General features: G+C 45.3%; 1 long non-coding RNA gene across 1 annotated transcript; it reads right to left on the reverse strand.

Moving 5' to 3' along the window:
• Window positions 1–560: 560 nt before the first annotated feature.
• On the reverse strand, window positions 561–15,088 carry LOC139247538 (uncharacterized). Its single transcript, XR_011590892.1, has 3 exons — window positions 14,644–15,088; window positions 11,939–12,027; window positions 561–1,328 (listed from the first exon to the last, which is right to left on the reverse strand). It is a non-coding gene; the product is annotated as an uncharacterized lncRNA (long non-coding RNA).
• Window positions 15,089–15,716: the final 628 nt, after the last annotated feature.

Below are 15,716 nucleotides of genomic sequence, written 5' to 3' on the forward strand. Positions count from 1 at the left end.
CTGTATTTTGGTCTCTATATTTAAGGAAGGATATATCTGCATTGGAGGCAGTTCAGAGAAGGTTCACTAGGTTGTTTCAGAGATGAGGGGATTGACTTATAAAGATAGCTTGAGTAGATTGGGCCTAAACACATTGGAGTTCAGAAGAATGAGGTGATTTTATCAAAATATAAGATAATGAGGGGGCTTGATAGGTGGATGCAGCGAGGATATTTCCACTTACACGGGGAACTAAAACTAGGGGACATCGTCTTAGAATAATGGGCCACCCAATTAAAACTGAGACGAGGAATTTCTTCTCTGAGGGTTGTAAATCTGTGGAATTCTCTGCCCAGGAGAGCTATGGAGGCTGGGTCTTTGAATATATTTAAGGCGGAGATAGACAGATTTTTGAGCGATAAGAGAGTAAAGGGTTATGGGGAGTGGGCAGGGAAGTGGAACTGAGTCCATGATCAGATCAGCCATGATCTTATTGAATGGCGGAGCAGGCCCGAGGGGCCAAAAGGCCTACTCCTGCTACTATTTCTTATGATCTAACTGAACATTTCTCCCAGTGTAACCTTGTCTGTAATGAAATATGTGTCTTTTAATAAGCCTCAAGTCCTTGCTCATGTCTGCTGCAGATTCCAGAGTTGATTCCAGAGATGAGGGGATTGACTTATGGTTGAGTAGGTTGAGTAGGTTGGGCCAATACACATTGGAGTTGAGATGAATGAGATCTGTGTGTGGCCCTGAAGGACTGTGTCCAGGCTGAAGTTCTGATCTCCCCGTAAGATCCTCCCCACAGATTGTCCTTTCTCAGCTTCAGCCAGGTGATGCTAAACACTCAGGTGGGAAAGACAAAAATCCACAGCAATGTGTTGAAAGCAAAACTAATTTATGTGTATTTATCCCAAATATTAAACTCCAGTCGATTTCAGGAGTTATTAACATCAGTGTTACAGGAGTTATAAACCCCAACTGTCAGAATGAACACGATTCAGTCCGGGATGTGAATAACAGCAGAATCCAACCCCTGCAGTCACTTGTGAACTCGCTGATGTCTCAGCAGGTTGCCTGACAGAGAGAATCCCTTGTCACACTCAGAGCAGGTGAATGGTCTCTCCCCACTGTGAACTCGCTGGTGTCTCAGCAGGTCGGATGATCGAATGAATCCCTTCCCACACACAGAGCATGTGTACCATTTCTCCCCACTGTGAACGGGTCCTTCTGCTTCCATGGTCAAAAGCTGATGATATTCCAGTCCCGATGTACCGAGTGACTCTGTCAGATCTTGAGGTGATGTTTGGTTTGAGCTTCCAGTCTACAAATCCTCCCCTTTTAACACCCTGTAAAGTGAATTTCAAACAGGAAAAGTGAGTGTGAGAGAGAACCCACAAAAACACAAAGGCAGGTTGTGAAATTGAGCTGAATGAGTCTGTGTGGGGCCGGCACGAGAAAAAAGTGACCATGAAAGCTGCCGGATTGTCGTAAAAACACATCTGGATCACTGCTGTCCTTCAGGGAAGGGAACCCACCTCCCTCGACAGACCCACATGGTAAATTGTTGGTCCCACTGGGCCCAGAAGTACTGGAGGAAAAACCCAGCAACTTCTCCCCCTCTCCATCCAGCTCAAATTGGTGTCACAAACAAACCCACACAGGAGGCCAGTGAGTGACTTCCACATCCAGCGCCCACCTGATACAGAGCGGCTGGGAATTGCTGGGCCTGCTGTATAAATGTAAGTTGTTGTTTTCCTGGTGTGGAGGAGGGGCTGGGCCCGGTGGCTCTGACTCGGGGCCCGAGAGCCGCGCCCGGCGACGCCCGGGGCCCGAGAGCCGCGCTCGGTGTTGCCCGGGGCCCGAGAGCCGCGCCCGGCGCCGCCCGGGGCCCGAGAGCCGCGCTCGGTGTTGCCCGGGGCCCGAGAGCCGCGCTCGGTGTTGCCCGGGGCCCGAGAGCCGCGCTCGGTGTTGCCCGGGGACCGAGAGCCGCGCTCGGTGTTGCCCGGGGACCGAGAGCCGCGCTCGGTGTTGCCCGGGGCCCGAGAGCCGCGCTCGGTGTTGCCCGGGGACTGAGAGCCACACTCGGTGTTGCCCGGGGACTGAGAGCCGCGCTCGGTGTTGCCCGGGGCCCGACAGCCGCACTCGGTGTTGCCCGGGGACTGAGAGCCACACTCGGTGTTGCTCGGGGACCGAGAGCCGCGCTCGGTGTTGCCCGGGGACTGAGAGCCACACTCGGTGTTGCCCGGGGACCGAGAGCCGCACTCGGTTAAAAAGGAGGCAGACAAAAAGCAGGAAACTATAGCCCAGTTACCCGAACATCTGTGATTGGGAAAATGTTGAAGAGTTCATTCTTAAAGAAGCATTAGCATGACATTTGGAAAAACATAATTCGGTCAGACAGAGTCAGCATGGATTTATGAAATGGAAGTTAAGTTTGACAAATTTGCTTGAATTCTTTGAGCATGTAACGAACATAGAAACATAGAAAAATAGGTGCAGGAGTAGGCCATTCGGCCCTTCGAGCCTGCACCACCATTCAATATCATGGCTGATCATTCCTTCAGTACCCCTTTCCTGCTTTCTCTCCATACCTCTTGATCCCCTAAACCGTAAGAGCCATATCTAACTCCCTCTTGAATATATCCAGTGAACTGGCATCAACAACTCTCTGCGGCAGGGAATTCCACAGGTTAACAACTCTCGAGTGAAGAAGTTTCTCCTCATCTCAGTCCTAAATGGCCGACCCCTTATCCTAAATGCAATGATTATTTTCATTTTCGGTGTTATTCAAAACAGGTGGAAATACACAGCAAATCAAAACTTTAAAAAATTAGAAGAAAATATGCAATAGTAGCCAACTAAATCAGTTCTCTTTTAGGCAATGGCATACGTCATCAAACTCCTTCGCTGCTTGTACCATGTTGAAAAAAATTCTGAAATGAAATATTTTTGTCCTCAAATATCAGTCTATTTTTAAACAGTTTGCGAAAGTTATAATTTTATCTCATCTCAAAATCACTAATCCATCATTCAGACCAGGCCTGGACATTTGGAAGAAATGCATTCTTTCTATTTTTGTCTTGTACAATACCAAACATTCAGGAATTCATTTTTCACAATTGTTTGGTCAGTTTCTGCTCAACACTGTCAGAGGTGCTTTCGATGAATTATGTTCCACTTCACATCATGGGCCAGGGTGGATAAAGTGGGTGTGGTGTATTTGGACTTCCAGAAGGCATTTGACAAGGTGCCACATAAAAGGTTACTGCACAAGATAAAAGTTCATGGATAGAGGATTGGCTAACTAACAGACAACAGAGAGTCTGGGTAAATGGTTCATTCTCGGGTTGGCAATCAGTAATGAGTGGGGTGCCGCAGGGATCAGTGCTGGGACCCCAACTATTTACAATCTATATTAACGACTTGGAAGAAGGGACCGAGGGGCCACTGTACAGCAAAATTCTAAAAGGACAAAGTGTGTTAAAAAAACAAGCCTGAAGGCTTTGTGTCTTAATGCAAGGAGTATCCATAATAAGGTGGATGAAATAACTGTGCAAATAGATGTTAACAGATATGATGTGATTGGGATTACAGAGACGTGGCTCCAGGATGATCAGGGCTGGGAACTCAACATCCATGGGTATGCAACATTCAGGAAGGATAGAATAAAAGGAAAAGGAGGTGGGGTAGCATTGCTGGTTAAAGAGGAGATTAATGCAACAGTTATGAAGGTCATCAGCTTGGATGATGTGAATCTATATGGGTAGAGCTGCAGAACACCAAAAGGCAAAAAACGTTAGTGGGTGTTGTGTACAGACATCCAAACAGTAGTAATAATGTTGGGGAGGGCATCAAACAGGAAATTAGGGGTGCATGCAATAAAGGTGCAGCAGTTATAATGGGTGACTTTAATATGCACAGAGATTGGGCTAACCAAACTGCAAGCAATAGTGGAGGAGGATTTCCTGGAGTGCATAAGGGATGGTTTTCTAGACCAATATGTCAAGGAACCAACTAGGGGGGAGGCCATCTTAGACTGGGTGTTATGTAATGAGAGAGGATTAATTAGGAATCTCGTTGTGCGAGGCCCCTTGGGGAAGAGTGACCATAATATGGTGGAATTCTACATTAGGATGGAGAATGAAACTGTTAATTCAGAGACCATGGTCCAGAACTTAAAGAAGGGTAACTTTGAAGGTATGAGGCGTGAATTGACTAGGATAGATTGGCGAATGATACTTAAGGGGTTGACTGTGGATGGGCAATGGCAGACATTTAGAGACCGCATGGATGAACTACAACAATTGTACATTCCTGTCTGGCGTAAAAAGAAAAAAAGGGATGGTGGCTCAACCGTGGCTATCAAGGGAAATCAGGGAAAGTATTAAAGCCAAGGAAGTGGCATACAAATTGGCCAGAAATAGCAGCGAACCCGGGGACTGGGAGAAATTTAGAACTCAGCAGAGGAGGACAAAGGGTTTGATTAGGGCAGGGAAAATGGAGTACGAGAAGAAGCTTGCAGGGAACATTAAGGCGGATTGCAAAAGTTTCTATAGATATGTAAAGAGATAAAGGTTAGTAGAGATAAAGGTTAGTAAAGACAAACGTAGGTTCCCTGCAGTCAGAATCAGGGGAAGTCATAACGGGGAACAAAGAAATGGTACACCAATTGAACAAGTACTTTGGTTCGGTATTCACTAAGGAGGATACAAACAACCTTCCGGATATAAAAGTGGTCGGAGGGTCTATTAAGGAGGAGGAACTGAGGGAAATCCTTATTAGTCGGGAAATTGTGTTGGGGAAATTGATGGGATTGAAGGCCGATAAATCCCCAGGGCCTGATGGACTGCATCCCAGAGTACTTAAGGAGGTGGCCCTGGAAATAGCAGAGGCATTGGCAGTCATTTTCCAACATTCCATAGACTCTGGATCAGTTCCTATCGAGTGGAGGGTCGCCAATGTAACACCACTTTTTAAAAAAGGAGGGAGAGAGAAAACAGTGAATTATAGAATGGTCAGCCTGACATCAGTAGTGGGTAAAATGATGGAATCAATTATTAAGGATGTCATAGCAGCGCATTTGGAAAGAGGTGACATGATAGGTCCAAGTCAGCATGGATTTGTGAAAGGGAAATCATGCTTGACAAATCTTCTGGAATTTTTTGAGGATGTTTCCAGTAGAGTGGACAAGGGAGAACCAGTTGATGTGGTATATTTGGACTTTCAGAAGGGTTTCGACAAGGTCCCACACAACAGATGAATGTGCAAAGGTAAAGCACAAGGGATTGGGGATAGTGTGCTGACATGGATTGAGAACTGGTTGTCAGACAGGAAGCAAAGAGTAGGAGTAAATGGGTACTTTTCAGAATGGTAGGCAGTGACTAGTGGGGTACTGCAAGGTTCTGTGCTGGGGCCCCAGCTGTTTACACTGTACATTAATGATTTAGAGGGGATTAAATGTAGTAACTCCAAATTTGCGGATGACACTAAGTGGGTGGCAGTGTGAGCTGCGAGGATGCTATGAGGCTGCAGAGCAACTTGGATATGTTTGGTGAGTGGGCAAATGCATGGCAGATGAAGTATAATGTGGATAAATGTGAGGTTATCCACTTTGGTGGTAAAAAGAGAGAGACAGACTATTAACTGAATGGTGACAGATTAGGAAAAGGGGCGGTGCAACGAGACCTGGGTGTCATGATACATCAGTCATTGAAGGTTGGCATGCAGGTACAGCAGGCGGTTAAGAAAGCAAATGGCTTGTTGGCCTTCATAGCAAGGGGATTTGAGTACAGGGGCAGGGAGGTGTTGCTACAGTTGTACAGGGCCTTGGTGAGGCCACACCTGGAGTATTGTGTACAGTTTTGGTCTCCTAACGTGAGGAAGGACATTCTTGCTATTGAGGGAGTGCAGCGAAGGTTCACCAGACTGATTCCCTGGATGGTGGGACTGACCTATTAAGAAAGACTGGATCAACTGGGCTTGTATTCACTGGAGTTCAGAAGAATGAGAGGGGACCTCATAGAAATGTTTAAAATTCTGATGGGTTCAGACAGGTTAGATGCAGGAAGATTGTTCCCGATGGTGGGGATGTCCAGAACCAGGGGTCACAGTCTAAGGATAAGGGGTAAGCCATTTAGGACTGAGATGAGGAGAAACTTCTTCACCCAGAGAGTGGTGAACCTGTGGAATTCTCTCCCACAGAAAGTTATTGAGGCCAGTTCACTAAATATATTCAAAAAGGAGTTAGATGAAGTCCTTACTACTAGGGGAATCAAGGGGTATGGCGAGAAAGCAGGAATGGGGTACTGAAGTTGCATGTTCAGCCATGAACTCATTGAATGGTGGTGCAGGCTAGAAGGGCCGAATGGCCTACTCCTGCACCTATTTTCTTTGTTTCTATGTAAGTAGCCAAGTTTGCTGATGATACAAAGATGGGAGGAAAAGCAATGTGTGAGGAGGACACAAAAAATCTGCCAAATGACACAGATCGGCTCAGTAAGTGGGCAATAATTTGGCAGATGGAGTATAATGTTGGAAAGTGTGAAGTGATGCACTATGGCTGAAAAAAAATCAAAGATCAAGTTATTATTTGAATGGAGAAAGATTGCAAAGTGCTGCAGTCCAACGGGACTTGGGGGTACTTGTGCATGAAACACAAAAGGTTAGAATGCAGGTACAGCACGTGATCAGGAAGGCCAATGCAATCTTTTCCTTTATTGCAAAGGGGCTGGAGTATAAAAGCAGGGAAGTCTTGCTGCATTTACACAGGGTATTGGTGAGGCCACACCTGGAATACTGCATGCAGTTTTGGTTTCCATATTTATGAAAGGATATACTTGCTTTGCAGGAAGTTGAGAGAAGGTTCAGTTGGTTGATTCCAGAGATGAGGGGCTTGACTTCTGAGAAAATGTTGAGGAGGTTGGGCCTCTACTCATTGAATTCAGAAGAATGAATGAAAGGTGATTTCTCGAAACGTATAAGATTATGAGGGGGCTTGACAGCGTAGTCGCAGAGAGGATGTTTTCACTGATAGGGGAGACTAGAACTAGGGGGGCATAAACTTAGAATAAGGGCCCCCCCATTTAAAACTGAGAGGAGGAGGAATTTTTTTCTCAGAGGGTTATAAACCATTGGAATTCGCTGCCTCAGAGAGCTGTAGAAGCTGGGACATTGAATATATTTAAGACAGAGATAGACAGTGTCTTAACCGATAAGGGAAGAAGGGGTTATGGGGAGCGGGCAGGGAAGTTGTCCTGAGTCCATGATCGGATCAGCCATGATCGTATTAAATGGCGGAGCAGGCTCGAGGGGCCGTATGGCCTACTCCTGCTCCTATTTCTTATGTTCTTATTTTCTTATATAGTGGGTGTCTGGTATGGGAGTGTGGATTTGACTCTATCTGGCCACCTCTGGTATGTGGATGAGGGTTTTACTCTATGTTAGTTTCTGATACGAGAGGTGGATTTTATCCTGTACATGTCAATTTCTGGTCATTGCCTGTGGGTTTCATTCTGTATCAAAAAGGGCCACATTACAACATAATCCTAAAAGGACAAAGTGTGTTAAAAAAACAAGCCTGAAGGCTCTGAGTCTCAAAGCGAGAAGCATTTGTAATAAGGTGGATGAATTAACTGCGCAGATAGCTGTTAACGGATATGATGTCATTGGGATTACAGAGACATGGCTTCAGAGTAACCAAAGCTGGGAACATAACATCCAGGGGTATTCAATATTCAGGAAGAATAGCCAGAAAGGAAAAGGAGGTGGGGTAGCGTTAGTGGTTAAAGAGGAGGTTAATGCAATAGTAAGGAAGGACATTGGCTGGGATAATGTGGAATCTATATGGGTAGAGCTGCGAAACATCAAAGGGCAAAAAATGTTAGTTGGGGTTATGTACAAACCACCAAACAGTAGCAGGGAGGTTGGGGATTGCATCAAACAGGAAATTAAGGACGCGTGCAATAAGGGTACAGCAGTTATCATGGGTGACTTTAACCTACATATTGATTGGGCTAACCAAACTTGTAGCAATACTGTGGTGGAAAATTTCCTAGAGTGTATAAGGGATGGTTTTCTAGACCAATATGTCGAGGAACCTATGAGAGAGCAGGCCATCCTAGACTGGGTTTTGTGTAACGAGAGAGGACTAATTAGCAATCTGGTCTTGCATGGCTCCTTGGGGAAGAGTGACCATAATATGGTAGAATTCTTCATTAAGATGGAGAGCAACCCAGTTAACTCAGAGACTAGGGTCCGGAACTTAAAGGAAACTTCGATGGTATGAGACATGATTTGGATAGGATAAACTGGCGAATGAAACTTAAAGGGTTGACGGTGGATAGGCAATGGCAGACATTTAAAGATCACATGGATGAATTACAACTATTGTACATCCCTGTCTGGCGTAAAAAATAAAACAGGAACGGTGGCTCAACTGTGGCTAACAAGGGAAATTAGGGACAGTGTTAAATCCAAGGAAGAGGCATAGAAATTGGCCTGAAAAAGCAGCAAACCTGAGGACTGGGAGAAATTTAGAATTCAGCAGAGGAGGACTAAGGGTGTAATTAGGAGGGGGAAAATAGAATATGGGAGTAAGCTTGCAGGGAACATAAAAACTGACTGCAAAAGCTTCTATAGATATGTGAAGAGAAAAAGATTAGTGAAGTCTAATGTAGGCCCCTTGCAGTCAGAATCAGGCGAATTCATAATGGGGAACAATGAAATGGCAGACCAACTGAACAAATACTTTGGTTCTGTCTTCAGTAAGGAAGACATGAATAACCTCCCAAAAATACTAGGGGACCGAGGGTCTAGCGGGAAGGAGGAACTGAGGGAAATCCTTATTAGTCAGGAAATGCTTGGAGGGAAACTGATGGGATTGAAGGCCAATAAATCGCCAGGGTCTGACAGTCTGCATCCCAGAGTAGTTAAAGAAGTGGCCCTAGAAATAATGGATGCATTGGTGGTCATTTTTCAAAATTCCATGGACTCTGGATCAGTTACTATGGATTGGAGGGTAGCAAATGTAACCCCACTTTTTAAAAAAGGAGAGAGAGAGAAAACAGGGAATTATAGACCGGTTTGCCTGACATCAGTGGTGGGGAAAATGCTGGAATCAATTAAAGATGTAATAGCAGAGCATTTGGAAAGCAGTGACAGGATCGGTCCAAGTCAGCATGGATTTATGAAAGGGAAATCATGCTTGACAAATCTTCTAGAGGTTTTTGAGGATGTAACTAGTAGAGTGGATAAGGGAGAACCAGTGGATTTGGTGTATTTGGAATTTCAAAAGGCTTTTGACAAGGTCCCACACCAGAGATTAGTGTGCAAAATTAAAGCACATGGTATTGGGGGTAAAGTACTGACGTGGAGGCAGAACTGGTTGGCAGACAGGACGCAAAGAGTGAGAATAAACAGATCCTTTTCAGAATGGCAGGCAGTGACTAGTGGGGTCCCACAAGGTTCAGTGCTGGGACCCCAGCTATTTACAATATATATTAATGATTTAGACGATGGAATTGAAAGTAATATCTCCAAGTTTGCAGATGACACTAAGCTGGGTGGCAGTGTGAGCTGTGAGGAGGATGCGAAGAGGCTGCAGGGTGAATTGGACAGGTTAGGTGAGTGAGCAATTGCATGGCAGATGCAGGAAAATGTGGATAAATGTGAGGTTATTCACTTTGGTGGCAAAAACAGGAAGGCAGATTATTACCTGAATGGTGACAGATTAGTAAAAGGGGAGGTTCAAAGATACCTGGGTGTCATGGTACATCAGTCACTGAAGGTAGGCATGCAGGTCCAGCAGGCAGTAAAGAAAGCAACTGGCATGCTGGCCTTCATAGCGAGAGGATTTGAGTGTAGGAGCAGGGAGGTGTTACTGCAGTTGTGCAGGGCCTTGGTGAGACCACACCTTGAGTATGATGTGCAGTTTTGTTCTCTTAATCTGAGCAAGGACGTACTTGCTATTAGGGGAGTGCAGTGAAGGTTCACCAGACTAATTTCCGGCATGGCAGGACTGACATATGAAGAAAGACTGGATCGGCTAGGCTTACACTCACTGGAATTTAGAAGAATGAGAGGGGATCTCATAGAAACATATAAAATTATGACAGGACTGGACAAGTTAGATGCAGGAAGAATGTTCCTGATGTTGGGAACGTCCAGAACCAGGGGTCACAGTCTAAGGATAAGGGGTAAGTCATGTCGGACTGAAATGAGGAGAAACTTTTTCACCCAGAGAGTGGTAAACCTGTGCAATTCTCTATCACAGAAAGTTGTGGAGTCCAGTTCGTTGGATATATTCAAGAGGGAGTTAGATGTGGCCCTGAGGGCTAACGGGATCAAGGGATAGGGAGAGAAAGCGGCAGCGGGGTACTGAAGTTGCATGATCAACCATGATTATATTGAATGGCGGTGCAGGCTCGAAGGGCCAAATGGCCTGCTCCTGCACCTATTTTCTATGTTTCTTTCCATTCTTGGTGTGTGATGTGTATTTTGCGCTGTATCTGTCCATCTGTTATGTGAATGTGAGCTCTACTCCATACCCGTCATTCTCCAGTATGTTAGTATTGTTTTACTGTGTACCACCAATTCCTGATCGAGTATTGGTTTTACTTTTTAACTGTCAATTTGTGTTATGGAGGTGAGTGTTTATGCTGAATCTGTTGGTCTCTGGTAAATGAGTCTGAGTTTTACTCTGTATCTATCTGTCTCTGCTATGAGTGTGGTCCTTTCTCTGTATCTCTCCATTTCTGTTATGGGAATCTGGGTTTTATTCTGTACCCGTCAAGTTCTGACATGTGATTGTGGGCCTCACTCTATAACTGCCAGTTTCTGCTTAATTGTGAGTGGACTTTCCTTTGTACCTGTCAGTTTCTGGAATGAAAGAGAGGTCTTTACCCTGTACCTGTCAATTACTGGCTCGTGAGTCTGGGCATGTCACTGTATGTTATGGGAATATGGATTGTAATATGTCAGCCTCTGATATGTGAGTGTGGGTTTTATACTGTATCACTCAGTCGCTCATATGAGAGTATGGGTTTTATACTGTATCACTCAGTCTCTGATATGCAAGTGTGTGTATTTTTCTGTAACTGTCAGGTTTTGTTGTGTGTTCAGGTATAATCTGTGCTTCTCAGTTTCTGCTATGTTCGACTGTACCTATTTGTTCCTGCTACTTGATTGTGTTTAAGAAAGTACCTGTCAGTTCCTGCTATGTGAGTGTGGAATTTACTCTGTATCAGCTAATCTCGAGTATGTGAACGTGAGAATTAATTTTACTTTTAACCTGTATTTCTCTGATATGTGAATAAAGATTTTGCCTTCTCTGTGTCATTTTTTCTGATGTGTGTGTGTGGGTTTTACTCTGCCCCGATCAGTTTCTGCGATGCAAGTAACAATTTTACTTACTGCCTTTCAGTTTTCTGACATGTGCACATGGGATTTACACTTTACCTGTCAATCTCTGGTATGCAAGTGGGGATTTTATTCTGTTACTGTCACTTTCATATATGTGGGTGTGTGTATCTGTCAGTCTATGCTACGGGAATGTGGGTTTTATTCTGCACCTGTCATCTTCTGGTATGTTATGGGGGGTTTAAATACTGAATCCGTCAGATTCTGAAACATGAATATGGCTTTTGCTCTGTAACCATTAGCTTCTGATATGCGAGTGTGGTTTATACATTCCATTGGACATTTTTTCTGATAGATGATTGTCTTTTATTCTCCACCTGCCAGTTTCTGGCAAGTGAGTGTGGGTGTTTAATGTACCTGTCAGTGTGATCTGTTTCAATGGTGAAACAGCATGTGATTCTGCTGCTCCATGTGGCTGTAAGATTCACAATGTAACTCTGCCACTTCGGATCACTGTGGGACTGACAGCTTCTGCTGTCTGTGACAATAGGATTGAGGCCAGTTCTGAGTCTCTGCGCTCTGTGAGTGATAATCTACTTACTGTGTGTGAGAAGGAGCTGCCTGCACTGTTCCTTGTGTTCTGGGTGGAGGAAAGCTCACATTTGTTCTGGCTGGTTGAAGAATTTTGCTCTGAGAATAATAATACGAGAACATTATTAGTTCTAAGAGATGGATGCGGGGGAGAACATGAGGGAGCGACAATGTATCTGTCAACCACCAGCAACATGGTTCTGGAGAACTCAGCTCACCGAAACAATATAACTGGTCTTTAAAATATCTTCTCCCACACTCCTGTCCTGGTGCCTGCAATAGATGCACTTTGTGAAACTCCCCACATCCTCACTGACAGGTGTGTTTCCACTGCTCACTGTCCAAGAACTACAGACACGGTGAGATTGGAACTGAATCAGGAACATTCACGACTGATTGGGGGAAAGAAAGCAGCAATGATTTGAAAGAGCGAGGTGGTTTACTTTCTCTGTTACCTTACATTGTCCACACACAGCCCGAGAATGGCCTTTCCCTTCCCCCACTCACACCATGTTCCGAAACTAGTTCCTGATCCACTCTGCCCCTTACACACAGCCCCCGAGGGAACTAAACCAGGAACGTTCACTCCTGGTTTGGAGAGAGAAAGCAGCAGATTGTAAACAGCAGATTCTGCCCATTCTGTCTCCCTTACCCTGGATACACGCTATCCACACACAGCCCGAGAATGGCCTCTCCCTTCCCCCACTCACACCACACACTGACACTGATTCTTGGTCCACTCTGCCTCTTACACACAGCCCCCCCCTCCCCCTGAACTCCCCCCGGACTCAATGCCGATCTCTGAGCCCATCTGCGGACACACTCCCAAAGCGCTGCGCTGCTGTAAGGAGGCTGCTGCTCGCTGCCTTACCCTGGGGCCGCGGTGCCTCCATTCCTGGCTGTTTTAAACCATCTTCTTCTGCTCACTGAGTGAATGGCGATCACAGGCAGGGCTGGGGGAGGGAAGGGCACATGTGCTCTTCTGCTCACTGGGAACGACACAGAGGGTGGGGCTGAACCGCGCATGCGCAGCTCTCTGCAATAATTCAATCTGTAAAAATCAAAGTGCACTTTTCCCAATTTACTTTTATCAGAATCTGAGCAAAGGAACTGGGCCTGGGGGGAAAGGACAGAGAATGATTAAAGCTGCAAGCCTTGTCCCTTGGAGATGCTCAATTTGGGATCATTCCATGCAGGGTGTTTCTCTCCATGAGCCCGTCTTCACAAAGCAATTCTGCAGAAACATCAGAGGGACGAGGGAGTGGGAGTGTTTGTTGGGACCGTGCCGGAGTTAATATCTGACAGAAACAGTCCAAGATTAGTTTAATTACAGTAAAACACTCAGTCACTGAGAGTAATACCAAAGTGGATAATCAAGGGGCTATAGTGAGGGAAAAACTTAATACAATAACGATTCATAATGAAGTAGTACTCGGTAAAATAATGGGACTAAAGGCAGACAAGTCACCTTGCCCTGATGGTTTACATCGTAGGATCTTAAGAGAAGTGGCTGCAGAGATAGTGGACACAGTAGTTGTAATCTACCAAAATTCCCTGGATTCTGGGGCGGTCCCAACAGATTGGAAAACCGAAAATGTAACGCCTATATTTAAAAAAGGAGGCAGACAAAAAACAGGAAACTAAAGACCAGTTAGCCTAACATCTGTCATTGGGAAAGTGCTGGAGACCATTATTAAGGAAGCAGTAGTGGGACATTTGGAAAAGCATGATTCAATCAAGCAGAGTCAGTATGGCTTCATGAAAGGGAAATCATGTTTGCCAAATTTGCTGGAGTTCTTTGAGGATATAATGAGCAGGATGGATAAGGCGGAACCAGTGGATGTGGTGTATTTAGATTCCCAGAAGGCATTTGATAAGGTGGGACATAAAAGGTTACTGCACAAGATAAAAGCTCACTGGGTTGGGGGCAGTATATTAGCATGGATAGAGGATAGGTTAACTAACAGAAAACAGAGAGTCGGGATAAATGGGTCTTTTTCTGGTTGGCAAATGGTGACTAGTGGGGTGCTGCAGGAATCGGTGCTAGGTCCTCAACTATTTAAAATCTATATTAATGACTTGGATAAAAGAACCAAGTGTAATATAGCCAAGTTTGCTGATGATACAAAGATAGGTGGGAAAGCAAATTGAGGACAAACAAAATTTGCAAAGGGATATAGACAGGAAAAATGAGTGGGCAAAAATTTGTCAGATGGAGTATAATATGGGAAAATGTGAGGTTATCCACGTTGGCAGAAATAACAGAAAAGCAAATTATAATTTAAAGGGAGAAAAATTGCAAAGTGCTACAGGACAGAGAGACCTGAGGGTGTTTGTGCATAAAACACAAAAAGTTAGTCTGCAGGTTCAGGAAGTAGTCAGGAAGGCAAATGTAATGTTGGCCTTTATTGTCAGGGGGATAGAATAAAAAGCAGAGAAGTCATGCTCCAAGTGTACAGGGTATTGGTGGGACCACACCTGGAACACTGTGTGTTTAAGCAGAGAAGTCCTGCTCCAAGTGTACAGGGTATTGGTGGGACCACACCTGGAACACTGTGTGTTTAAGCAGAGAAGTCCTGCTCCAAGTGTACAGGGTATTGGTGAGACCACACCTGGAATACTGTGTGTTTAAGCAGAGAAGTCCTGCTCCAAGTGTACAGGGTATTGGTGGGACCACACCTGGAATACTGTGTGTTTAAGGAAGGATATACTTACACTGGAGGCTGTTCAGAGGTTGATTCCGGCGAGGAGGGGGTTCTCTGATGAGGACAGGTTGAGAAGGTTGGGACGATACACTTTGGAGATCAGAACAATGAGAGAAATCCGAGGTGTGAGGATAAAATAACTCAGCTCTTACTTTACCAAGATGGCCGCGCATGCGCTTTGCTGCTCACTGAACCAAGATGGCGGAGGACTGACCCTGCCTTCCTGTACAAAGATGGCCGCCGTTACCCGGGGCCTGTGACCGGGAGAAAGCCTCGAGGCTGCAGCCGCCGATATTCCGGTTATTATTCCGGGCTTCCGGCGGGCACCAGGTGTTTCTGAAGCCTCCCCGGCTCCCCGCTGGTCCTTTACTCCCCTCCGCCCCGCGGAGTAGGAGCTGTTTGGCGGAACACATTTCACCACAGCCGCTCCGCCATTACACGCACCGCGCATGCTCCAAATACAGCCAGGTCTCGCGCCTGCGCACTGGGCCCCTGTAGTCTGGGCTCGGCACATTCTCCATCGCGGCGAATGCTGGGTAAATACCCAAGACCACTTTAGTTACTGGGACATGATTTCCTGGGCCCCCATTGGCCACTGAACATGTTCATTCTGGCCCTCAGTCATTGTTCCTGCTGCTCTGTATAACCCTGTCCCTGAGCTGGACAGTAATGTTCTGTCTCAGGATTGTTTCAAACACCGAGTGTCCAATATTGGATTTCTCCACAAAAATAGACTCATTAATGTTCCCGTCCCTTCCATTTTGGGCTTTTTCTTACTCTAGATTATTTCACTTCTCACGTAATTCATCTTTTCCCACATCAAATCCCAAACTTGTTTCATTTGAGTATCCGGCTTGTGGATGTCTCAGACTGAACCGGCGTGTCTCACTTTACACTCATTTAACGTTCCTTTCAACCAACCCTTGAAAGAACTATCTTGCGTAAGACTGTCAATCTGTTATTTTCTGTATTTAACGATTGTTGAATGTGGTTAATAGATCTCCACACATACTGCATGTGATCAACTTTGAAATGTTCTGACCTTTGAAATTGCCTTTGCTAATTTTGATGGGTTAGTTGATT

The sequence above is a fragment of the Pristiophorus japonicus genome, unplaced genomic scaffold (assembly GCF_044704955.1).
Source record: "Pristiophorus japonicus isolate sPriJap1 unplaced genomic scaffold, sPriJap1.hap1 HAP1_SCAFFOLD_271, whole genome shotgun sequence".
NCBI lineage: Eukaryota > Metazoa > Chordata > Chondrichthyes > Pristiophoridae > Pristiophorus > Pristiophorus japonicus.